The following is a 25,519-nucleotide window of genomic DNA, read 5'->3' as shown; positions in this document are numbered from 1 at the left end:
CCTCCAACCACTAATATAGTTTACCACACGCCTATCTTTAAAATGTATTATAATGCAATCACCTTCTTGGTCTTTTTTCCTCTGTCCCACCCAGCTTAGTCTTCTGACGTGAAGTATTTGGCCATTTAAAAAAGGAGGGATTGGCCTATGCCTATTTAGCCAATGGCTAACCTTGTTTTTTAGGTCAGAATGGTTTTTCTAACTTTCCCTCTCCTAGATCATGACCACAGTAAAAGGGTGGGATTCGGGTGGAAAGTTAATGCATGTGTTATTATTAGGTGGTCTTACTCTATCTAGTGGCTGCTTCAGCTGATTATTTTTATTTGGACCCTCAGTTCCCCTCTTGTACTCATCCCTTCCATTTGTGTTTTTAGTCTCTGATGCTCTGGTCTGGGTAATAGCGGGCGTCTTATCTCTGCTCCTGCCTAGATTTACTGGGAGGTCCTTTGATGGCTCTTTATGCCCGTTGCCTAGTGTTGAGGATGCATTTGTTTGTTTGACGGGCTTGCGTATGCCTGATGCAACTTCTAGAATTTCCTTATTATTTGGTGGGTTTACTGGCCTATCGTTTGTTATAATTTTTGTCTGTTTTAAGGAGGATTTGGTGTATTTCAGCAAAGTTTCATTGATTTATTGTACCATTTCCTCTATTTTTTTCCAGTTTCTTCTTTTCCTATCCTTTTTACCCTTTCATGCATAGGAAGCATAAGTGATTTCATTAGGTTTTCCATCCTTAGCATGAGGGTCTCTACACAACTATTTTTATCCAATTCCTGGTCGATCAATTCTATGGCAGTAGTGTCAGGGCCCATAATCCTTTGGTTAACGATTATCTGAGTTGGATCTGCAAGTATTGACTTTTGTGCAGCGCTATTGATAATCGTTGGTGCATGGCTCTTATTTAATCCCTTTTCAAAATCAGTCCCTTCTGACACATTAATTAGTAGGGGAGAGTCTACATGTATCCGCATATTTGGGGTCAATGACAATCTACTTTCCCGGTTAACAAAGTCATTTGGTGGAGTTCGGTGTGGTGTAATAGCGCGGTTAGTATCTTTTTCCGGAAAGTCTGCATATGATTCCATGAGATTGGAGTCCTGTGAATACGCAGTAGTTACGGAAATATTTGGGTGCATACTTATTTCCTTAGTAGGTTGGGTAGATAGGCACATACTTGGGGGTAATAAGAGGTGCCTCTCCGTGCTCTCTATAGCAGTAACAACAACACAAATAGTTTTTTGCAGCATCCTGTCTATTGCATTCAGGCTTGGAAGTGGGGTAATAGTTTGAGCTTTTTTCCTTGTAGTCGAGCGAGTCGACATAGGTGTACTTTTATTCTTACTCATATTTGTTTTTGGCCTTCAGCAACTACAAAAGTATAAGTACAATGCCCCACTTAACTATGAATTATCGTAAGATCAAAGTCAAAAGGTTCTGATCAGTACAGTGTTGCAAAAGACAGGTACTTAGATAAAGTTCAATGAAGGTAGGGATTTGCTTTTAAGAGACGCTTTACTCACAAGTCACAAATCACGGAAGGCAAGATGTAAAAGGGGTGGCCCAGTCCAGTGCCCCGTCGGGCCCCGGACGGCCACAGACGGCCCGCCCTTTGCCCGGGCTTAGCCCGGCGCTGCCCGATCGCGTCCCACGAAGCGAAGGGGAAGTTCGTATTTGAAGCGCCTCCTGGCGCATACTCCGCCGGAAGCGGCTCTCTGACCGCAAGGGCACCTGGGAGGTGTAGTCCTTGTGCCCCTCGGTTCCCCCCCCACTGCGGCCGTGCACGAGTTGGAGTTGCTGCGGCGGCAGGGAGAGACCGGGTGCGGCGATGGGTTGGGCAAAGAAAGTCCCGTCCCAAAAGATCCCCAGCAGCAGGTCCAAACAGGTGGGTCAGCGTATGACGAACAGTGTCCCCGCTCCACCAAGGGGATGTTCGTATTTGAAGCGCCTCCTGGCACGTACTCGGCCGGAAGCGGCTCTCTGGCCGCAAGGGCACCTGGGAGGTGTAGTCCTTATGCCCCTCGGTCCCCCCCCCCACTGCGGCCGCACAAGAGTTGGAGTCGCTGCGGTGGCAGGGAGAGACCGGGTGCGGCGATGGGTTGGGCTAAGAAAGTCGCGTCCCAAAAGATCCCCAGCAGCAGGTCCAAACAGGTGGGTCAGCGTATGACGAACAGTGTCCCCGCTCCACCAAGGGGAAGTTCGTATTTGAAGAGCCTCCTGGCGCGTACTCCGCCGGAAGCAGCTCTCTGGCCACAAGGGCACCTGGGAGGTGCAGTCCTTGTGCCCCTCGGTCCACCCCCCCACTGCGGCCGCGCAAGAGTTGGAGTTGCTGCGGCGGCAGGGAGAGACCGGGTGCGGCGATGGGTTGGGCAAAGAAAGTTGCATCCCAAAAGATCCCCAGCAGCAGGTCCAAACAGGTGAGTCAGCGTATGAGGAACAGAGTCCTAAAAAGGTGGGGGGAGGGGGGAGGAGTTAAAAAATGCAATTTCCCCATGCAATTTCTATTGGGATTTTTGGAACATGCTACAGAGAAAATGGCTGATTAGAATTACACCAAAGGTTAAAGTAAGCTAAATCTAGAACTAGATTTAGCTTTAGGACTAGAAAACATGCTTACTGTAATTTGGTGCAAACCTGTTCAGGAGTTTTTGAGAAATGAACGCTCAAAAATTGTGCATCTTTCATACCACAGAGGATCTGTGGAGCCAACAGATCTCTAGATGAGGCGACATTAACAAAGATGTGGCGGCAGCCATTTTAGAGCTCAGTACTTGGTCCCCTGTCCTGAAACAAATTATGATGCATTGGCCTGGTGAGTGGGTTGTTTGGACCAAAACCGATTTGACAAAAACTAATTCTGCATATTTACATTGGATGACAAATTCTATTTAGACCCCAACCCCCATCCTCAAAGGCGATATACAATTAAAAGGAAGGGACACACGACTTCCCTCCCCTAACCAATACAAGCCCCATCCCCTGGGGCCCATGAACATAATTGGGTAGGGGTGCGTGTGGTCCCCCTCTCTGAGCCATTATGTGGCCCTGAGACCCCATACCTGGGTCCAGCTCCACTGCTGTGTCCCAGGGACCCTAACTCCCTGGACAGTGTGGTTTCCCTGCCCGCAATGACGTGGGTTGGAAGTCTAATGTGCTACCACTGGGCAGGTGCAGAACACTGTTCCCAAGGGTTTGGAGCACAAATGTCTCTCCCTGCCCGTACTCTTGGAGGCAAGAAAACTTAGAATTGCTCCTACATGGCGGGAACAAAAGAAAAGCTGCTCCCACGTGCTGGAAGCAATGCCAGATGGGACAGAGAGCCGGGGTTGGGGGGCTCCAGATGCCTTCTTGTTCTTCCATAGTCTCCATCTGTAAAAATGGTATGAGGTGCTCCTGGTCAGCATGGGGCATTCCACTGAAAAACGCTTCCGTGCAGTTCCATACAGAGTGGTGTCAACTTACTAGCCAGACTAAATTAACTATAACTCTGCCCTCTGCCATACACAGTCTTCTCATAAATGATGTCCTTTGAGATGGGATAAGTGTTGTTATGAAGGATGTGCTTTAACATGTTATAAGTGATGTAATATGAAAGGGTATAAGCAGGCCATGGGGAAGGTAGGAGTCATAGTACAGTGGATTGGTGTAAAGTGGAGTAGTGTACAGTAGTGTGGCATGCCGTTGAGTAATCTTGAGTGGCGTAGAGTGTACTGGTGTGTCATAGAGTAGAGAAGATTTGAGTATTGGAGTGGTATGTTATAGACTGTCTTAGAGCAGTAGAGCTTAAAGTGGAGTGCCTTATACTGGTGTGGGATGTCGTAGAGTGTTTTGGAGCATTGTAGACCTGAGTGGAGTACCAAACAGTGAAGTGCTGTGTTGTATAGTATAAATGAATGTTATAGAGTGAAGTGGCATATTGTATAATGGAGTACAATGGACAGACATGGAGTGCTGTGGCGTAGAGTGGAGTGGTGCACAGTGGAGTGTCATAAAGAAGAGTGGAGTGGTTTAGACTGGAGAGGCATAGAGTGGAGGGTGTAGAGTGGAGGTGGCGTGGTATGTTGTAGAGTTGAGTGGCATGTCATAGAATAGAGTAGAATGTCATACAGTGGAGTGGAATGGAGTGGCATAGAGTGGAGTACAGTGTAGTAGAGTGGAGTGGCGAGTTATAATGTGGAGTGTCATATCATAGAGTGGAGTGGTTGTTGTGGAGTGGCATGTCATAGAGTGCTGTACATTGTAGTAAAGTGGCGTAGAGTGCAGGGGCATAGATTTGAGAATAGTGTTGTTGAGTGGAGTGGCATGTTGTATAGAGGATTGGCATGTCATGGGGTGTGTAGAGGGGAAGGGCATAGAATGGAGTGTTGTAGAGTGAAGTGGCATGTTGTAAAGTTGAGTGGCATGTCGTAGAGTGGAGTGGCGTGTCGTAGAGTGGAGAGGCATATCATAGAGTACAGTGGCGTGTTGTAGAGTGGAGTCCAGTGGCATAAAGTGGCGTAGCGTGGAAGGGCTTAGAGTGCAGTCAATCAATCAATATAAACTTTATTTGGATACAAGTACATATCCATAAAAGTACAAACAGACAACAAAATAAACAAATAAAATCAGCAACAAAAAATACAGTTAAAATTGCAATTAAAATTGGACCTTCAGTAATATAGTACACAAAGGGAAATGCAAAATTCATGAGAATAGCATATAGCTTACAAGTTAAAACAACCGAATAAAGTGCAATAGTTCAACAGGGGCACATAAAATTGCTACCGCGCGCCGCCGCCTTCAAGAAGGAGCCAACTCGAAAGGTTAGCCCATCATCTTCCAAAGTCAACACCTTCCCATATGTGGCCTTATAATCTATCCCAGGCAAGGCTTTAAAATAGGGAACTAAAAAACCTTATGGTCAGTATAGAGTAATAACAACAGAAGAATAAGAAATGCAACATCGATTGTTTCTGTTGATTATTGCACGGGCATGGCAGATGATCAAGATTAGCAGTAAAGCCAGTGGGAAATGAGAGCATAGATTTCATGACGTGCAGTAGAGTGTTGTTGCAGAGTGGAATGGCATAGAGTGAGTGGCATGCAGTAGAGTAGAGTGGAGAGTGATGTGCATAGAGTGGCATATCATAGAGCATATTAGAGTGTGGGGGCATAGAGTGGACTGGTATAGAGTGGACCAGTGTGTGATGTAGTGAAGTGGCATGTCATAAAGTGGAGTGGCATTTCTTAGATTGTTGTAGAGTAGAGTGACGTCGAGTGGCGCCCATAGAGTGGAGTAGAGTGTTGTAGAGTGTAGTGGCGTATCATAGAGTAGAGCGGAGTATTATGTTGATGAGTAAAGTGGCATGTCGTTGAGTGAAGTGGAGTGTTGTAGAGTGGGGAAGCACATCGTACAGCGGAGTTATGTGGCTTTTGACATATGTTAATTTAATTTTTAATTTCAATAAGTAAAGTGATACTTAAGGAATGGCCACTCAAACCAGGAGCAAGAGAGGCAACAGGAGATGAATGCCACTGAAGATTTAACAATTATAAATTTAACATCATATAAACTTTCAAAAATGGAAGAGCAAGTTTTGAAGAAAAGACTGACTTTTTGTCCAACAAATGAATTTGAATATACACAAACCAGGATAGACCTGTTCCTATTTATATGAAAACTGAAATTACAGAAATTCCACAAATTAAAGAATGTTCAAAGTGGTAATATTGACAGTGGGGAAACCTATACAACTATCGATCTTGGATTAGTTGATTTGGATTTGCTGCAAACTATAGCAAGCCAAACAAGTGACGTTGATCAGCAAAAGAGTGACATTGCCGACACAGCAGAACAATTTGGGATATCTCAAACCAGAGCAGTTACAAAATTTAAACCTTCATCCAAATTCATCCCTACTATGCCACATGATGCAATTGACGTCTGCGAAGAAGCAGTCAAATTTGACTTGCAGAAAATAAGAACAAAAGGATCTTCAAGTGCGAATTCCAAACAATGGAACCTGTCACTGGCTCAAAGAACAGCTCTTAACAAATTGAAATCTAATGTCAACATTGTATGTAAACCGTCCGACAAAGGCGGCAACATCATTTTGATGACCAGGGAATACTATTCCACAGAAGCATTGCGACAATTAAAAGACACTGAATGCTACTCTAAAATCACCGAAGAGGATTATAATACCAGCATAGTCAAGTATCATGAATTGATTGACAAATGGGCAGCAGAGGGGATGCTGGACACAAACAAACTTAAATATCTGACGTGTCAGCAACCAACTGTCCCCACATTTTATCATCTTCCTAAAATCCACAAACATTCAACTCTGCCACCCGGGAGACCTATAATTTCTTCCAAGGGCAGCTTAACTGAAAAAATGTCGCAATTTTTGGATTTCTTTTTGATTGAATACGTTAAAACTCTATCGTCATACATAAGAGATACCACTGACTTTATCCGCATTATCTCGGATATTTCTTGGGAACCAGATATGTTGATGATAGTATTGGACGTAACAGGACTATATACCTGTATAGCACATAATCATGGCATACAGGCAATTCAGTATTTCCTCAAAACTTGCTCTTTGAAAATTATGAAACATAACAGCTTATTGATTGAATTTTAGCATTTCTGCCTACATATTAACATCTTTCTGTTCCAGAAACAATACTACAGGCAAAGGAGAGGGGCAGCGATTGGCACCTGCTTTGCCCCCAGCTACGCGAACTTGGAGCAGGTGGGAGAAACAGGTTGCCTGGGCCGATGACAACCAGAAATGGGTCTCGTCAATAATCGGGTGGTACCGGTATACTGACGACCTATTCATCTTTTGGAAAGGTTCCAAAACCGAGGCAGAACAATATATTCTATGTCTAAACAAAAATGCAGTTAACGTACACCTGAGTGGCACGATAAGTAATCAGGAGGTGGATTTCTTGGATCTAAAAGTATTCATTAAGGACGGCCAAATTTGTACCCCCCTCTTCAGAAAGGCTACTGCCGGTAATTCAACCATAGAAGCAAGTAGCTGTCATCCAGTACCCCTGAAGAACAGCATACCATACGGGGAGCTGTTACGTCTAAAAAGAAACTGTACATTAGATGAGGATTTTGAAAAGGCTTCACAAGAATCAATAGGAAGGTTCAAATCTAGGGGATATTCAGATGACACCCTACAAAAAGCATATGACAAAGCCTCTCATATCCTGAGATCCAGTTTATTGAAAGATTTGATCAGGAAAAGGGAAAATAAGGACAAAACTCCTCGCTTTATCACAACTTTTTCCAGAGATTCACAAACGATCCATCGAATCCTGGGCAGGCATTGGAATATTTTGAAAACAGATAGGATAATTGGCAAAGATCTGTCTTCCTACCCTAAAATAACATACAGAAGGAACAGGTCTTTAAAAGAAACCCTAATGCATAGTCATTTTGACTCTAGTCCAAGATCACCACGATTAGGGAACCTTACAGGGTTTTTCCCTTGTCACAACTGCAAAGCCTGTCAGAGTAGTACGAAAGTAACCACTTATAAAATACTAGAAACAGGCAGAGTAAGAAAAATCAATACATTTCTCACATGCACAAGTCCATTCTGTGTGTATTGTTTAGAATGCCCCTGCAAACTACATTACGTAGGCAGCTCAATCCATCCAGTAAAGAAAAGAATCCTGGAACATGCAAGAGCAATCCAACATAATGACCCAAGTTACTCCGTTGCGAGACACTTTGCTTTAAAGCACAATATTGACTGCAATCTTCTAAAATTCTTCTGCTTAGATCAAGTCACCTTGAAAGACCGGGGAGGAAATAGGGAGCTACAAATGAGGAGATTAGAATTGAGATTCATTATAGATCTCCGAACTAAAACTCCACTGGGGTTGAACATTGGGGAGGAGTTGGCTGTGCACTTAGGCCAATAGACCAGCAGTAAAGTTTTTTATCTCTTTCTTCAGCAGGTCTCCTCCCATAGGCTTTAATGATCCACAACTATATGATAATGCTCTTCCTTGCAAAAAGTTGACATCTGAATATGATAGATATATGTAATTCAATCTGATCAGTTGATGAAATAAGTAATGTGGATGTACATATTTATGTACCACTAACACAATTATGTTTGGTTAAGAATTGCCTATCCAGGGCTTAATATTAATTTTTTCGTTTGTCCAAAATGGCCAGAAATAATCGAAGTTTTAGGTAACTTCAAGATGGCAACTGTGAAACTTAAAAACAGTCCGTCCTTTGTGTTAATTAATTAGAGGGTGTAATTCAATTTGATCAGTTGATGAAATGAAGCAATGTGGATGTACTTATTTATGTATTATTAGCACAATCATGTTTGGTTAAGAATTGCCCATCCAGGGCTTAATAATAATTTTTTCGTTTGTCCAAATTGGGCAGAATTAATCGAAGTTTTAGGTAACTTCAAGATGGCCACCACGAAACTTACAAACAGTCCGTCCTTTGTGTCAATTAACTAGAGGATGTGACGTCAATATGTAACTTTATTTAAAAATGTAAGCTGACATTGTGTGAGTAACAGCAGACAAAGGCGCTATGCCGAAACGCTTCCTGTTTTTGATTTAAATAAATCTAATGAATTGGTGTAATCTGAGTCACTGAGTGCCGTCCATTCTTTTACCGGAGTGAAAGAAGTTGTGAGCAGAATATATATAAACAAATATACAACCAAATATGACAGAGCACAACAATATGTTGGTGGACATGGCGAAGTTTTGTCTAAACAGCAATGTTTTTATGTTCAACAACATGATGTATAGGCAGCTACAGGGTGTTGCCATGGGGGCCAGCTTCTCTCCTAGCTACGCGTGCTTGCACATGGGCTATTGGGAGGAGCTGGTCCTCATGGTGGAACACGCAGAGACAGTGCAAAACAGGGTGGTAACCTGGTTGCGCTTTATTGATGACCTGTTTATTGTGTGGAGGGGTGATACAATATCTGCAGAAACATTTATAACAAACATCAATAACAACAACTTGAACCTCCAATTTACTGCCACTATAAGCGATACATCCATTACATTTTTAGACACAGAAGTCTTTGTTGAACTCAACAAACTAGAGACCAGATTGCACCGCAAATCCACCGCCGGGAACTCTACCTTACACGCCAGAAGTTCACATATCAAACACCTAGTGAACAGCATCCCTTATGGGGAGATGCTAAGGCTTAAGAGGCTGAAAGACGCCCAAAGAGAGAGCAAAAACAGATTTTTACAGAGAGGGTATTCTAATAAAATCATAGATGCAGCTATACAAAAAACTGCACAAAGAGACAGATCCGAACTGTTGTCAGGACACACCAAGTTACCGCTCGAAGGGGAAGCCATAGTCACCAGGCCACCTGAATTCAGGATAATTGTGCAGTACAGCACACAATTTAAACAAATCCAATCTATCATCAGCAAGAATTGGCCACTAGTCCTCAGTGACCCAGTGATAGGGAGTGATCTCCCAAAAAGACCTTCTATTACCTACAGCAGGGGGCAGTCTATGAGGGACGAGCTAGTAAAAACCAGCCCAGAAGTCTTAGAGTCAACAGTATGGTATCAAACACATACAGGCTTTTTTAATTGCAAGGTATGCAAGGCTTGCCAACAAGCAGTCAACAAATCCTGCTACCTCTCGCCATTTGACAGGAGGGAACACAAAATAGACAAGGTGTTAACTTGTAAAACCGAATACGCCGTCTATGTCTTGATATGTCCTTGTGAACTGCTCTATGTCGGGAGTACCAAACATCCCGTACATAAAAGAATCCTTCAACATCTAAGAGCAATTGACAATCAAGACAATACCTATCCTGTCGCGAGACATTTTAAAGCCAAGCATGACTCTAAGAGCAACAAACTCAGGTACTATGCAATAGACTGCGTACCAGCAAGTAGACGAGGTGGCAACCGAGAGGCCAAACTTCACCGCCTTGAGACCCATTATATACTTGCGCTTAATACCAAGCATCCTTCAGGTCTTAACATTACCGAAGATCTTTACACATGCTTATAGTGGGTAAACCTGAGGCACTAGTGGCATAGGATTTACTTCATTTGCACTATCAATTAGCATATTTTATGGATTTTAGATACATATTTATTCTGATGAAGATTTTTTTAATCTGTTTTGTAACACCATCTTTTAGCAATGAAATTTACTGTGATGGTCATTTTAGATATACTTAAATTATAAATCAATTTTAGCCTTTATATACCATTTAAGGTTTCTATAGGTGTAATAATTAATTGATTTGCTTGTGTATATTTTGCTGTTGATGGTTTATAATGTACAGATTGAAATTCATTTATAGATATGAATTTCTAGATCCATATATGATATGCGTTATTTTGCACATAAATTGTGGCCAGTCTTTTACCACTATGGTATTTCAATGGCACTACATCCTTTCACAATATAAGTGGCTCTTTCGGCGATTAACTTTTATGCCCGTTTGCACTTTATCTCCATCCCTTAGGGACCTGTAATTATTGGACATTTCAAGCGTATGGGGCTCCATACTGATCCACCCAAAAAAATACACCCAGGGATTTAAGGAAAACATGCTGCTATATTCTAAGTCTATCAGGATTTAAGCCGCACTGAGATTTAACAATAATGAATTTATTTATTTTATTCACGTTTATTTACTTTTTCTCACCTTCACGAAAATCAGGCATTGTATGTTTTTATACTAGTACACAGGTTTGCATTTATTTTCAGTGGCCAAACTTACATACATAGTATCTTTGGTATTCAAAATGAACTGATAAAAGAAAAAGATTTTGTAGTTCACAAACCAGGATTTCTTCTATGTTTGTGTAACATGTAGGCCAATACCTGTAACGTCAGCAATGTATTTAAACCAATGGCAAAAACGTACCTGTGTCATGTGATCAAGCGCTCTGTGTAGCGCGAAACGCGTCATGATGGCTGGGAGCACTAACACCGAATAAACCACCTTGCACAAAACTTGGGTCCGTGTTTTCAGGACGAGCTGAGCCTGCCTTGCAGCCGGATTATCCTTGGAATATATATATATATATATATCCTTGCTCGCTGCTCCAAGGTACGGGGCACTCTTATGGCGGGTGCTGTTCCGAGCGCGTCGGAGCCTCGCGCTTGAAATATGAAAGCTCTGTCCCTCCCGGTCCCGGGTGGAAATAAGGACAGCACACACGGGAATTCTCTTAAGCAACCTTTACTTGCACAGACGCGTTTCGGAAGCCACGCTTCCTTCCTCAATGTTTGTAACACCGCAACGCGCGTCTAGGCGCAATTTTATTTCAAAATACACAAACAACTCTAGATGGTGAGCATAGAGAGAGGACTGACGCATAGGCGCCATGTTGCTAGTACATGTTGTTATACAATGACATAGCTATAGTTGAACACTAGTATTGCAAATAATTATTACTAATATTCACATTCAATTAAGAGAAAACCTCGTAAGTTCAAACAAAGGGATTACTCTGTAATATTGCCGTGGATCGGCAATGAACCTCTCTCATCTTTACTAAAGGTCATAGAGTGAGATCTTGCCGTGGATCGGCTTGTGGCAACCTGAGGTTGCCTTTTGTAACTACCAGACCTCGTATTTCAATTTGTCCCATCTGTGTTGTATGATCAATTTCAAAACATTGAAAAAGTTGTAAAATACTTGACATTAATCCTGACGATACCAAACAAAAAAAAAAATATGTACTTGAAATAATATTGATCTGCACAATAATTCTCTTCAGTTAGTTGTTAAACACAGAAGCACCATCAATCACTGAGAGACAAGCTGTAGCAGAAAACATTCACATTTAGCTAGATGTTATTCATTTGTGTCCATCATGAATGTATTGCATGCCATTACATGAGTTTTAACTTTTAGCTTCCTAAATGTACAGTTAATTCTTCCCCACTATTCAATCCTAAGGGGGCCTTGGTTTGGCAGTCTATGATATGACAGGATTCCAACCTACGAAGTTTTTGTAGTTTGTCCCCTCCCCTAATGTTCTCAGAAATGGCGTCTAGGCAAAAGTACTGTAACAGGTTCCTGTCGCTATTATGTTTGATGGAAAAGTGTCTCGCGACAGGATATGTGAAATCTCTATTTACTATGGCCCTCATGTGTTCTAGAATGCGCAATTTCACGGGGTTTATAGTGCTGCCTATATATTTAAGCCCACAAGGACAGAGAAGGCAATAGACTGCAAATGGAGAGGTGCAGGTGAGAAATTGATTGATTTTCTTTTTTGTTCTGCACCCCACGATCTCATAGGAATAAACTCTTTTACTGTTGGCACAGGCCTTGCATCGGCCGCAGGGAAAGAAACCTTTGACATCTTTTAGTTTACCTGTTCTTGTTGGTATGGGTGACAAGTGGCTGTGTACCAAAGTGTCCCTCAAGGAACGTGCCCTTTTGAAAGTGATGAGGGGATTTACAGGTACGTCACTCCCTATGATGTTATCACTTTGCAAAATATGCCAATGCCTCTTCAAGATACTTCTAAGTTGTTGACTATCTTGAGAGTCCGGTGTGATCATCCTAAATTTTTCTGTATTGGCTAAGGGTTTGTCCTTTTTAACAAACAGGGTCTGCCTGGGTTGTATCCTTACTCTGTCTAGGGTATTCTGTAACAGTTGCTTGTTATACCCCCTAGCCTCAAATCTGTCGTTACTTTCTTTTGCCGCTAGCTCAAAGTCTTCATTGGTGGAACAGTTACATTTCAGCCGTAGAAGCTCGCCATACGGTATACTCTTGATAAGTTTCTTGGGGTGGTTACTTGACGCATGCAGCGTGCTATTTCCTGCCGTTGGCTTTCTGTAGAGGGAAGTTTGTATTTTGTTGTCAATCACCTCAATTTTCAAATCCAAGTATACTGCCTCACTTGTGCTAGCCTGACCAGTGAAAATCAGATTACAATCATTTTCATTCAGCGTTTTAACATACTCCCAGGCTGTCTCTACTGGGCCGTTCCACACTATGCACAAATCGTCTATATAACGATACCATGAGACGATACAGTTCGACCACTTTTCTTTCTCGGGGCCCCAGGCCTCCTGCTCCTCCCACCAGCCCACGAATAAATTCGTGTAACTGGGGGCGAAGCAGGATCCCATGGCTGTACCGGAAAGTTGTCTAAACAAGGCATCTTGGAATAGAAAGATGTTATTATGGAGACAAAATGCAATTAACTCCATCAGCATAACATTATGCTGAGCATATTTCAGAGGTCTCTTTCCCAAAAAGTACTGGATCGCCTTCATTCCTTGTGCATGCCCAATGCTCGTGTAGAGACTTGTAATGTCAAGAGTCAATAGGCAGTAGCCTGGATGCCAATCAATTGATTCAATCTTTTCGATAAAATCAGCAGTGTCACGGATGTATGACTTTAAACCCAAAACTATTTCAAACAGAAAGTAGTCCAAGAACTTCGATAGATTTTCGGTAAGGCTGCCCATGGATGAAATAATGGGGCGCCCTGGTGGTTTGTCCATCCTCTTATGTACTTTGGGCAAGTAGTAAAAGGTGGGGGTGATAGGATGTGTTATTTTCAGAAAGAGATATTCTTCTGTCTCAAGCATCTGTTTATCGTGCCATTTTTTGAGTAATCCATGCAGTTCTTCAATGCTGGACTGATATCTGGGTTTAGTGGTTAGTTCATAACAAGACTTGTCCTGTAGTTGTCGCATAGCCTCTTGGACGTAATCCTCCCGTGACAGGATAACCACATTGCCGCCTTTGTCTGAAGGCTTACAGACTATTGTTGTGTCTTCGGCCAATGTTTTTAATGCGGTTCGTTGTTTTTCAGTCAGGTTGTTTTTGCGTCCCAGTTGTTTTTTATGCATGCGCATTTTCCTTAGATCACTGATTACTAGTTCTGAGAAAGTGTCTATCATGTCTGTTTGCGTTGGAGGCACAAATTTAGACTTGAGCTTGAGACCGCTGTTAGGAGCTTCTTGTTCTATATCCACAGCCCTTAATCTTTGGGTGAGGCTGTCCGTTGGTGAAGATGTTATTCCTATTGTGTTTTCCAAACGTAGTTCTTCCAGCAGTTCCAAAGTAGTTAGTTCGTTCACTTTCAACAGATCAGTGTCTTTATAGCGTGATCGAATTATTTTCGCTTCATCTACAGTTGGTTTGGTCTTGAAGAATTTATGCAGGCGAAGTCTTCTAATGAATTGAAACAGATCAATTCTAATCTGAGTGTATTCAAGGTTACTGTCAGGGCAAAAAGTTAGTCCAAGTTTGAGGACTGACTCTTCTGTGGGTGAGAGTGTCCTTGCGGAGAGATTAATGATCGTGAGATGGTCTGTCTTATCTTCGGACTCTACCATCTTGATCCCCTTTTGGATCTTGTCTTGCGTGTTGGGGTCTCCGCGTTTGCCGCTCTCCCTCTTCCTCTGCCTCTTCCGACCGCCCCTTCTGGTTTTTCTCCGTCTTCTGGGGGTTTGTTCTTCCCTCCCCTTAACCAGTTCAATCGGATCACTTGAACCTCCGTCTGAAAAGGGGTATCCTCGGTGGGTTGCGGGGTTCTGGTTTCATCTTCGGACTGCTCACCCTCTGTAACCTCGGATTCCGATGTGTCTACATTCGCCTGTACAGCTGCACCGCCAGCTTTGTTCCTGCTTAGCAAATCCTTCCGTGTCTGATCGTACTTTTTGGAGAACGTGAGGACTCGGCCCATGGCATAGTCCCTTTCGTCCCTGTCAAATTTCTCTTGTTTACGAGTACGTATTTTTTGCTCATACTTTTCCAGTCGTTTCTTCATCTGGGCTCTTAGCTGATCCTGTTGGGTTTTGTCTTCATTGGATGCTAGCTCATTCTCCATAGCTTCAATTTCTTTAAGGACATTGTCTCTGTCACTCCAAGCGAATTGAACTAGGATTTCTAGCATCCCTTCACAGGATTTCGCAATGTGTGCTGCCCAGGTTTCGAGAAGCTGTGGGTCTGGGTGCTCATAGGCGGGGATTGTAAATATCCGCAACCCTCTTGGCACTCTCTTCACTTCTATGTATCCTTGGAGTGAAGTGCCTTCCCACCACTTACGAAGCTCACGCTCATATAATTTTTCCAGTTTTCCAAACTGCGTGGCCAGCAGACTAGGAGCTTCAGTTGGTTTCGTTTTTGTCACTGGTTGAGTGGTGACGTCAGGATTTTTGTTTTTAAACATTCCCGTCGCTAAGTCGCGACGTTGCGAGATGTTAAACATGCTGTGATTTGAAATATCGAGCCCCCCGCTCCCGGGTTGCCCTAGTTGTTGCTATGTTGTAAATCAATTGAGATTCCCTTCGCCGAAGCCACCCGCTTTCGTTGTTCGGAGTGTCCTGTAAAGTTCAAAAAGCGAGCAGTAACTATCTCAGCTTACCCTGATTCTGTCGGGTTGTGCTGAGTGCTTCCTGCCCGTATGCCGGTTTCCAAGAACTTCAGGTTTGCATGCTCCTCACTCGATTTCTCTCCTCAAGCGGTGGCGGTGCTCCACGTGTATTAATCCTTGCTCGCTGCTCCAAGGTACAGGGCACTCTTACGGCGGGTGCTGTTCCGAGCGCGTCGGAGCCTCGCGCTTGAAATATGAAAGCTCGGTCCCGGGTGGAAATAAGGACAGCACACACGGGAATTCTCTTAAGCAACCTTTACTTGCACAGACGCGTTTCGGAAGCCACGCTTCCTTCCTCAATGTTTGTAACACCGCAACGCGCGTCTAGGCGCCATTTTATTTCAAATACACAACCAACTCTAGATGGTGAGCATAGAGAGAGGACTGACGCAGAGGCGCCATGTTGCTAGTACATGTTGTTATACAATGGCATAGCTATAGTTGAACACTAGTATTGCAAATAATTATTGCTAATATTCACATTCAATTAAGAGAAAACCTCGTAAGTTCATAAAAAACAACTGGGACGCAAAAACAACCTGACTGAAAAACAACGAACCGCATTAAAAACATTGGCCGAAGACATAACAATAGTCTGTAAGCCTTCAGACAAAGGCGGCAATGTGGTTATCCTGTCACGGGAGGATTACGTCCAAGAGGCTATGCGACAACTACAGGACAAGTCTTGTTATGAACTAACCACTAAACCCAGATATCAGTCCAGCATTGAAGAACTGCATGGATTACTCAAAAAATGGCACGATAAACAGATGCTTGAGACAGAAGAATATCTCTTTCTGAAAATAACACATCCTATCACCCCCACCTTTTACTACTTGCCCAAAGTACATAAGAGGATGGACAAACCACCAGGGCGCCCCATTATTTCATCCATGGGCAGCCTTACCGAAAATCTATCGAAGTTCTTGGACTACTTTCTGTTTGAAATAGTTTTGGGTTTAAAGTCATACATCCGTGACACTGCTGATTTTATCGAAAAGATTGAATCAATTGATTGGCATCCAGGCTACTGCCTATTGACTCTTGACATAACAAGTCTCTACACGAGCATTGGGCATGCACAAGGAATGAAGGCGATCCAGTACTTTTTGGGAAAGAGACCTCTGAAATATGCTCAGCATAATGTTATGCTGATGGAGTTAATTGCATTTTGTCTCCATAATAACATCTTTCTATTCCAAGATGCCTTGTTTAGACAACTTTCCGGTACAGCCATGGGATCCTGCTTCGCCCCCAGTTACGCGAATTTATTCGTGGGCTGGTGGGAGGAGCAGGAGGCCTGGGGCCCCGAGAAAGAAAAGTGGTCGAACTGTATCGTCTCATGGTATCGTCATATAGACGATTTGTGCATAGTGTGGAACGGCCCAGTAGAGACAGCCTGGGAGTATGTTAAAACGCTGAATGAAAATGATTGTAATCTGATTTTCACTGGTCAGGCTAGCACAAGTGAGGCAGTATACTTGGATGTGAAAATTGAGGTGATTGACAACAAAATACAAACTTCCCTCTACAGAAAGCCAACGGCAGGAAATAGCACGCTGCATGCGTCAAGTAACCACCCCAAGAAACTTATCAAGAGTATACCGTATGGCGAGCTTCTACAGCTGAAACGTAACTGTTCCACCAATGAAGACTTTGAGCTAGCTGCAAAAGAAAGTAACGACAGATTTGAGGCTAGGGGGTATAACAAGCAACTGTTACAGAATACCCTAGACAGAGTAAGGATACAACCCAGACAGACCCTGTTTGTTAAAAAGGACAAACCCTTAGCCAATACAGAAAAATTTAGGATGATCACACCGTACTCTCAAGATAGTCAACAACTTAGAAGTATCTTGAAGAGGCATTGGCATATTTTGCAAAGTGATAACATCATAGGGAGTGACGTACCTGTAAATCCCCTCATCACTTTCAAAAGGGCACGTTCCTTGAGGGACACTTTGGTACACAGCCACTTGTCACCCATACCAACAAGAACAGGTAAACTAAAAGATGTCAAAGGTTTCTTTCCCTGCGGCCGATGCAAGGCCTGTGCCAACAGTAAAAGAGTTTATTCCTATGAGATCGTGGGGTGCAGAACAAAAAAGAAAATCAATCAATTTCTCACCTGCACCTCTCCATTTGCAGTCTATTGCCTTCTCTGTCCTTGTGGGCTTAAATATATAGGCAGCACTATAAACCCCGTGAAATTGTGCATTCTAGAACACATGAGGGCCATAGTAAACAGAGATTTCACATATCCTGTCGCGAGACACTTTTCCATCAAACATAATAGGGACAGGAACCTGTTACAGTACTTTTGCCTAGACGCCATTTCTGAGAACATTAGGGGAGGGGACAAACTACAAAAACTTCGTAGGTTGGAATCCCGTCATATCATAGACTGCCAAACCAAGGCCCCCTTAGGATTGAATAGTGGGGAGGAATTAACTGTACATTTAGGAAGCTAAAAGTTAGAACTCATGTAATGGCATGCAATACATTCATGATGGACACAAATGTAATAACATCTAGCTAAATGTGAATGTTTTCTGCTACAGCTTGTCTCTCAGTGATTGATGGTGCTTCTGTGTTTAACAACTAACTGAAGAGAATTATTGTGCAGATCAATATTATTTCAAGTACATATTTTTTTTTTGTTTGTTTGGTATCGTCAGGATTAATGTCAAGTATTTTACAACTTTTTCAATGTTTTGAAATTGATCATACAACACAGATGGGACAAATTGAAATACGAGGTCTGGTAGTTACAAAAGGCAACCTCAGGTTGCCACAAGCCGATCCACGGCAAGATCTCACTCCATGACCTTTCGTAAAGATGAGAGAGGTTCATTGCCGATCCACGGCAATATTACAGAGTAATCCCTTTGTTTGAACTTACGAGGTTTTCTCTTAATTGAATGTGAATATTAGCAATAATTATTTGCAATACTAGTGTTCAACTATAGCTATGTCATTGTATAACAACATGTACTAGCAACATGGCGCCTATGCGTCAGTCCTCTCTCTATGCTCACCATCTAGAGTTGTTTGTGTATTTTGAAATAAAATGGCGCCTAGACGCGCGTTGCGGTGTTACAAACATTGAGGAAGGAAGCGTGGGTTCCGAAACGCGTCTGTGCAAGTAAAGGTTGCTTAAGAGAATTCCCGTGTGTGCTGTCCTTATTTCCACCCGGGACTGGGAGGGACAGAGCTTTCATATATATATATATATATATATGTTGCAAGAGCTCGCCACCGTCTCCACAGGAAGACTACAGCCACACACCAGCAAAGACGAGGTAGACCCAGTTTTCGTGCTTGTCTTTTTTATTTAACTTCAAAGTGCAACCATGTCAGCCACGACGCGTTTCGGCAGATCCCTGCCTTGATCACATGACAACAGTGTCGTGGAGTACACCTCCTTTTAAAGTGCCAGTGCATGCAAATGGACATGGAAAGAATACTATTTTGCGTCTTTCTTCCTCATTGTCAAAGTGTGGTACGTAAAATACAAAGTGCAAAAAATAATTGTAAAATACATTTGTTGAAACGAATGAAAATTCATTCTTTCAGAATGTTTCTTGTATAATACAGATATTTGATATGTACTGTTTTTTGATTGTCCATTCGCATTTAATACTGTAGTGCATCCCCGTGAATCTAACTAAAGAGAATTTATACTGAAACATTTATCAAAAATGTGATAGAAAGAAAAATCTCTTTGTCCCTAAACTAAAATGATAACCCATGTGCATAACGAAAATATTTTTTCAAAAATTAATTGTGAACACATGAAGATACCTTTCCAAAAAGCAGTTCAGAAAAAATTAATAGTTGTTTCCAATGTTCTTTCAAGACAAATCCAAGGTGAGTATCATATATACATCCATCACTCTCCAAAGGTTCTAACCAAATAAATAATTGCAATTCAATATAAATGTACAAACGAGTGCTTCCCACAATTGATCATGATTACTAAAGTTGTAAATAATGATATTTGATCAATCCACTCATGGTTTCATTAAAATTGCATAAATAGTTAAAATTCCTTATGGAGTATCAAAAATATATATATATGTACATATGTCTTTATCCTCATATAAAATTCCTTATTTACAATACAAAATCAACTCATTGGATATTTACAACCCGAAATGAATGGAAGTTCAAACTCGCATGTCCTCATATATTAAGCTGATAAGCAAAGCGTAAGTATGCACTCCTTCTTAAAGGCTAATACTGTTAGGTACTCATTCCAAAAATGTATACAAATCTTCCGTCCTATTAAGACCTTTAGGCTGCTTGGTATCTAAGGACAAGATGTAATGAGTCTCAAGTCTACGAAGCATGCCTTCCCTATCCCCTCCTCTTCTCTGCGCGGGGACTGTATCTATGATATAGTATCTTAGGTCTTTCAAATTGCCACCATGGACTTCGTGGAAGTGTCTTGCCACGGGATAATTAGGGTCGTTGTTGGTGATCGCCCTAATATGTTGTAATATCCTCTTATGGCTTGGAAGCTTAGTACTGCCCACGTATTTTAGATTGCAGGTGCACTCAAGAATGTATACCCCAAAATCACTCTTGCATGTCAAGTGAAACTTGATATGTTGTGGTTTGGAGCTGAAAGCTGTTAAAAAGGAAGTTTTGTTCACTCCAAAAGAACATGCTTTGCAGCTGGAGCACTTGTAAAACCCTTTGCGCGCTAGGGACAGACCTGTACTGTCCTTATATTCTGGACTGCATCTTACAAGAACATCCCCCATAGATGTTGCTTTTCTATAGGTGATGGCGGGGTATTCTGGAAGAGAGTCTCCAATAACCGGATCCTCTTTTACAAGGTGCCAGTTGCGTTGGATAATTTTTCGCAGTTCCCTATGTTGGCGGTTATAGCTTATAATAAGTCTGGGTGCCCCGTCAGACATTATTGTGCTACTGGTGTTTTCTACCGTCAACATTTCTGCGTTTAATAGGAGTTCTTCTCTTGATTTTAACCTTGATTTGGCCATTGCCGCATCAATTACCTTAGTGCTATAGCCTCTTGCAAGGAACCTACACTTACTCTCCTGTTGACACCTCCTGAGTTCCCCTTCATCGCTGCATATTCTACGTAACCGCAGCATTTCCCCATAGGGGATGCTGTGGATAAGATGACTCGGATGTGCGCTGCTAGCGTGTAGAAGGGTATTCCCTGCAGTGTGTTTTCTATACAGGGTGGTCTTTATCTTGCCTTCCTCAATTGTAACTAGGACATCCAGGAAGGAAACCTGTTTATCGCTTATGTCAGATGTAAAACTCAAATTGATGTCATTCACATTGATGCTGTTTATAAAACTCTGCGCCTCCTGTTTACTGCCTTTCCACACAATGATCAAGTCATCAATATACCGTAAGTAAGATATTATATTATTGGTACAGATATCCTGATATGCCTCCCTGAGGACCAACTCCTCCCACCAGCCCATAAACAAACAGGCATAACTGGGGGAGAAGCTGGCCCCCATGGCAACACCCTGAACCTGACGGTACATTTGCTTGTTAAAGAGGAAAAGGTTATGTTCCAAACAAAACAAAAGCATGTCCTTTAACATTTTGTTGTGCATAGTGAATTCAATAGGTCTTCTGGATAAAAAATATTGTATAGCTTTCATCCCGTCCCTGTTGCGGATACAAGTATATAATGAAGAAACATCCAGGGTTAGTAAAAGATACCCTGTTTCCCATTTAACTTTAGCTATTTTAGATAAGAAGTCCCCTGTGTCTTTCACATATGACTCTAGTTGATGCACGTGTTCTTGTAAAAAGAAGTCTATATACTGCGAAAGATTTTCCAGGGGTCCATCACATGCTGCGATGATTGGTCTCCCTGGGGGTGTTTCTTTGTTCTTATGGATTTTGGCAATAAAATAAATTACTGGCGTACGTGGATGTTCTTTTTTTAGGAACTTGAACTCCTCCATGTCCAAAAGCCCCAAACTTTTCCATGCCAGTAGTTTGCTAGCCAATTCATCTTGCATCTGTTTGTATTTTATTGGTGAGCTATGGTGGTAACACTGGACATCGCTGAGCTGTTTATTTGCTTCAGAGAGATATTGTGCTAAAGGCCACAGCACAATATTTCCTCCCTTGTCCGAATTTCTTATAACCACTTGATTATCATTTTTTAATCTATCCATTAGATTGTCATATTGAATTTGTTCCTTGGTCCTTCTTTTCTTGGTCATTTGAATCTTTGTGTGCAGTTTCTTGATTTGCGCAACTACAGTATCATTGAAAACATCAATTGTATCCTTAGTTGTAATTGGAACAAATTTAGATTTTCTTTTGAACGGTGTATCCGGTTTTTTGTTTACCAGACTCATTGCTTGTTGTGAATTGAGAACTGGAAAATCTTGGGAACTTTCTGCATTATGTGACTCCAAAATGTTTGGGGAAGCCGATCGGGTATTTATTATTTCTTGAACAGATGTTAGCAGCTCGTAATCTCCTGCTGCCAAATTTATATTGTCTGCCAATGGATCTTCTTGTGTACCCTTGTTTTTTGTTTTATTGGTAGACTGCATTTTGTGAAATTTTCGTAATTTCAATTTACGGATAAATTTGAACACATCCGCCCTGGTTTTTGTATAGTGAAAATTGCTCTCAGGGCAATATGATAAACCAAGTGACAGCAGTTGTTTCTCCGCCATTGTCAGATCAATATTAGCTAGGTTTATTATAGTGTTCGAATCCGTGTTCATTTCATGTGCTTCTACTTTTTGGTTCCCCGTTTGTTGTTCCAAGCACCCCTGCCCCGCCCCCCTCGCTTTGTTGCGTTTCCTCTGGGCGGCCCTCCGCTCCCGCCTGCTCCTTGTCCGTTTTTTGCCGGTTGTGGTTTACCAGCTGAGCGTAACGTATCCCTTCTTGTCTTACTTATGTACTCAAGCTCCTCACCCATTGTCAGTGTTGTGGCATCCTCCTCCTCATATTCGGATCCACTTTCCGTGTATACACTGGAGCCTGACGCTGAAGACATCTCTGTTTGTGGCTCTCTTTCTGGTTGTGCTGAGCTGGAGGGCTGCGGGTTCTGGCCCATTTTTTCAGTGCTCGGTTTGCCTGATTTGTTCTTTCTCATGGAGTCATATTTCCTTGAGAATGTGAAAATCCTCCCATTTTCATAGTCCTCTTTGTCCCTTCTAAATTTGTATGATTTGCGATTTTTTATTTTGTCCTCTTCCTTTTTTAGTTTGCGTTCCATTTCCTCCTCAAATTTTACTTTGGAGGCTTGTGGGTCACTCATTGTTAAAATTTCACTGCGCAATGCATCTATTTTCTGAAGGATTTCCCCTCTGTCAATTTCCGCATGCTTCACCAATAACTCGACTAATTTCCTTGAAGAGTCCAGGTTGCATTGCGCCCATTCCGCCATTAATGCCGGGTTTGGAGTGTCATATGTGGGTGCTATCATTATTCGTAACCCTCTGGGGATCCTGTTCACCTCTAAGTATCGACTGAGGGACTTCGCTTCCCACCATTTGACCATTTCAGTGCGCATTAATTTTTCGAGTGCCTTGTATTTGTCTTTTAAATCCGTACCCTCCGGCATGGTTTTATCTGAGCCTGAGGTCTTACTTTTTGGTCTAGTCGCTTCGTTAGAGAACAACTCTTTTGCAGCGCTCTCACGATCCTTAACTGTTGCCGCTGACATGGTTGCACCTACTATTTATTTATTTAATTGATTAACTTTCGCCCGCCGCGTGATAGATAGCTTGAGAAAGGCTCGCTGCTTGTCCGCTCCCCCTTCGCTCTCCTATTGCTTGTGCGGGTTACTGTTTCAGCACATACCTCCCACCTTCTGTTCCATATCGGGTTGCCCGGTACCTGATGAGATTAGTTGTCCGTCTCCGCCTTCCTACACTCGCTCCTCCGAGCTGCGCCAGACTGCTTTACACGGACGCCTTCTCCTCCTCGGACCTCGGCAAAACTTCCACCTCAGAAGGGGGTTGGGCAGGTTTCCGTTTCCGGTGCTTTCCGAATGCAAGCCTTGCTCCACGGAATACGCAGAGACTCGGCTGCCACTGCTTTTCCTCTTTCTGCTCCACCGCTCATTGGGAGGGGGTCCACGTCGCTGGGAAAAGCAAACCAGCGAAATATGTTGCAAGAGCTCGCCACCGTCTCCACAGGAAGACTACAGCCACACACCAGCAAAGACGAGGTAGACCCAGTTTTCGTGCTTGTCTTTTTTATTTAACTTCAAAGTGCAACCATGTCAGCCACGACGCGTTTCGGCAGATCCCTGCCTTGATCACATGACAACAGTGTCGTGGAGTACACCTCCTTTTAAAGTGCCAGTGCATGCAAATGGACATGGAAAGAATACTATTTTGCGTCTTTCTTCCTCATTGTCAAAGTGTGGTACGTAAAATACAAAGTGCAAAAAATATATATATATAAACAAAGTCCTGCAATGCGACTCCTCACATCACCAACAGGAACAGATCTCCAGAACACCAAAGGTTTGATTCAAGAAAGTGGCTTTATTTTTCCCTCGCCATCGGCATGACGCGTTTCGGCTGTCACAAAACGGCCTTGATCACATGGCCTCAAATTACCAATGGGGGTGTTTATATACTGTGTAAAATAGAGGTAGAAACAATAACATCAAATCGAAGGGGAAACGGACATGGAAAAAATACTACATTGCACACTCATGAGAAAGAAATATATACAATCTCAATAAACCATACTAAATATGCTGGTACATGTATGAGCTCACTATATACAATATAAATTCATATGCTTAACAATGAGTTTTTAAATAAACATAGTAAATCTGGAAAATTATGTATATCCGAAGAATAAAGTGCAAGTGCATAATTGAGCCCAAGATGAAACATAATGATTTCACAATATGTACTCTGGTTGCAAAATGAGCTAATTCATATTGACTCATCACTCTATTCAAGTCAAAACATATGTGCAAATACTGGTAACATGTCCATAAATAATGAAACAAACCCCATAAGATGTTATGAAAAAAACGGTGCATAAGTGCAAAAAAGTGCATAAAATACTCGCAGTTAGTACATATATGCAGTGATTTAGAAAAAAGATCACAACAACAGATGTCATGTAACTTGATGTACCTGCGCTAGTGCTGTTTACCCACCACAGTTTAAAAACATTATAGGCATCGTTGCTGATGTTATGTGTTTACTATAGCCATAGTGACTAAATGACAATTAATGATTTCAAATTTGAAGACCATTTTATCAAAGCAGATGAGAACACAGATTCTAGTGGATATGTGTTAAATTTGTATGGAACTGTACATTTTCAAAAATGGAAGAAATACTATGAAAGACAGAGTTACATGGGTTAGCAGAAAAAGCTGTATATATATATATATATATATATATATTACCTACTGGCGGTCGCCAGTAGGTAGTTATAGTTAGGATTTTTTTCAATGTTAAATCTCAAAATTCTATTTGGAATAACTTTGGCGCCGGTTGACGAATCTGCCTGAAAATTTCCTCAAAATGGCCTCGCGGCGTTCTGGTCCTTCCCTGAAAGTTTGGGGGGGATTCGTCAAGCAGGGGCCGAGATAAAAGGGGGGTCCCAAAACGCGTTTTCCCCATGTTAATTTCAATAGGGCGGTCGATTTCACTTTTAGCCCGAACGGCTGAATGGATTTCCACCAAACTTGGCAAAATTGTAGGGACTGGTAGCCCGATGTGCCTTTGCTATGTCTCAAGATATGTGCTCCAGTGGATGTTGAGTAATTAAGGTTCAAAAAAATATATATATCTATAGCCGCGCTCCGGTACGCGCACCGGTACGCGCACCGGGCGCGCCACGCGACTTGTGCGCAGAAAGCTGATTGGCTCTGGGGTGTCTGTAAACATTCTAAACAGTCCGGAGCGGCCGCCATCTTGTGTCTCGGTAGGATCGAGACATGAGAGGTGGCCAAAACAAAGAGGGAAATGACCATAAGGGAGCAGAGTAGACCCCCCCTTGACCCCCTAGGTTTGATGTGGGGGCCATAAAAGGGCCCCGCGGGGCAAAAAAAATAATAATATTTTTTTTGATTTTCGGGGGGGAGCGCACGGTACGCGCACCGGGGAGCGTACCGGGGAGCGTACCATGG

This window comes from Lissotriton vulgaris, chromosome 6 (genome assembly GCF_964263255.1).
Source record: "Lissotriton vulgaris chromosome 6, aLisVul1.2, whole genome shotgun sequence".
Classification (NCBI taxonomy): domain Eukaryota; kingdom Metazoa; phylum Chordata; class Amphibia; order Caudata; family Salamandridae; genus Lissotriton; species Lissotriton vulgaris.
This window is presented reverse-complemented; position numbering follows the sequence as displayed.